At 41.3% G+C, this 1,950-nt stretch overlaps 1 non-coding gene across 1 annotated transcript; it reads left to right on the top strand.

The window, feature by feature from the left end:
• Positions 1-1,094: 1,094 nt before the first annotated feature.
• On the top strand, positions 1,095-1,201 carry LOC127133158 (small nucleolar RNA R71). The gene has a single exon (XR_007807151.1). It is a non-coding gene; the product is annotated as a small nucleolar RNA R71 (small nucleolar RNA).
• The last annotated feature ends 749 nt before the right edge of the window (positions 1,202-1,950 follow it).

Below are 1,950 nucleotides of genomic sequence, written 5' to 3' on the forward strand. Positions count from 1 at the left end.
ATGGAATTGTGACGTTTAACTATTTCAGTAGGTCAACAAATTTTTTAAATTGGCCCGCATCTTTGGTTTTAATAAGCCTTTAAAGGTAAGGGATAGGTGGTTTATAAGGTGGTGGAGGTACATAAGGTTCTTTCTTTTCTACGGTTTCCTTATTACTCTCTTCCTTTTCCTTAGGTGTACTTTCTTCCTCAATTGACTTCTTAGAGTTTTGGTTTTCATTTCTTGGATCTACTGGTCCTTCCACTTCCGTTCCACTTCTTAGTATGATTGCATGAGCGTGGCTTTTCGGGTTAGGTTGGGGCTGTCCAGGAAATGCACCAGTTGAGGCAGCAGTAGGCGCTTGTTGTTGAGCTACTTGTGATATTTGTGTTTCCAGCATTTTGTTATGGGTAGCCAAGGCATCTACTTTACTTGCTAGTTGTTTGATTTGTTCACTAGTGTGTATATTCTGGTTTAAGAAATCTTTATTGGTTTGCTGTTGAGAAGCTATGAAGTTCTCCATCATTATTTCTAAGTTGGATTTCCTAGGAACATTATTGTTAGGTGTAGATGCGGTCGGCTTTTGATATCCAGGAGGTATAGCTGGGGCTTGATTTGGAGCTTGTCCTGGTGCGTATAAAGCATTATTACTCTTATATGAAAAATTAGGATGATTCTTCCAGTTTGAGTTATAGGTGTGTGAGTAGGGATTTCCTTGAGCATAATTCACTTGTTCTACTTGGATTCCGGTTAGGAGTTGACAATCAGCAGGAGTGTGACCTTGGATTCCACAGACTTCGCAATTTTGAGTTGCGGCAACCATGGTGGTTGGAGGTGATACATTCAAACTTTCAATTTTCTGGGCCAGGGCTTCCACTTTTGCATTAACATGGTCAAGTCTACTTATCTCATACATGCCACTTTTCGTTTGAGGTTTCTCTACCATTGCTCGGTCGCTTCCCCATTGATAATGATTTTGAGCCATGCTTTCGATAAGTTGATAAGCATCGGCATAAGGTTTATCCATAAGTGCACCACCTGCTGCGGCGTCTATTGTTAACCTTGTGTTGTACAAGAGACCATTATAGAAGGTATGAATTACTAACCAGTCCTCTAAACCATGGTGTGGACAAAGTCTCATCATGTCTTTGTATCTTTCCCATGCTTCGAAAAGAGACTCGTTATCTTTCTGTTTAAATCCATTTATCTAGGCTCTCAACATAGCTGTTTTGCTTGGAGGAAAATATCGGGCAAGGAAGACTTTCTTCAACTCGTTCCATGTGGTAACTGAGTTGGAAGGAAGAGACTGAAGCCATCTTCTAGCTTTATCTCTTAACGAGAAAGGAAAAAGGCAAAGTCAAATTACCTCTGAAGTGACACCATTAGCTTTAACAGTATCAGCGTATTGGACAAATACGGATAAATGAAGGTTTGGATCCTCGGTAGGATTTCCAGAGAATTGATTTTGTTGCACTGCCTGCAACAGAGAAGGTTTAAGTTCGAAGTTGTTTGCTTCGATTGCGGGTGGAGCAATACTCGAATGCGGCTCATCTTGCGATGGAGCGGCGTAATCTCGAAGAGCACGAGCTGGTTCTGCCATCTCGGGTATTGGTGAAGGAAGAAGATTTTTGAGGTCGGGCACTTCGATAGGAGGGAGATTGTTTGCAGCACGATATTCCTGAATTCGTCGTAAGACTCGGAGATATAGTTCGATGTCATTGATTCATAAGTAAAATGGCTCGCCTTGTGAGCAAGTGTGTGGCATACAAATCAACGAAAGAAAGAAAAGAAAAAATAAAAATTGCCTTAGTCTCTACAGCGTAACAGAAGAGTTACGATATCGACTAAACAAAAGTCTCCGGCAACGGCGCCAAAAACTTGATCGCGACTTTATGAGTCGAATTGGGGTACTAACTGCAAGTGCACAGTTCTATCGCGTAGTTTTAAAAGATATCGATCCCACAGGGACTT

Source organism: Lathyrus oleraceus, chromosome 3, assembly GCF_024323335.1.
Source record: "Lathyrus oleraceus cultivar Zhongwan6 chromosome 3, CAAS_Psat_ZW6_1.0, whole genome shotgun sequence".
NCBI lineage: Eukaryota > Viridiplantae > Streptophyta > Magnoliopsida > Fabales > Fabaceae > Lathyrus > Lathyrus oleraceus.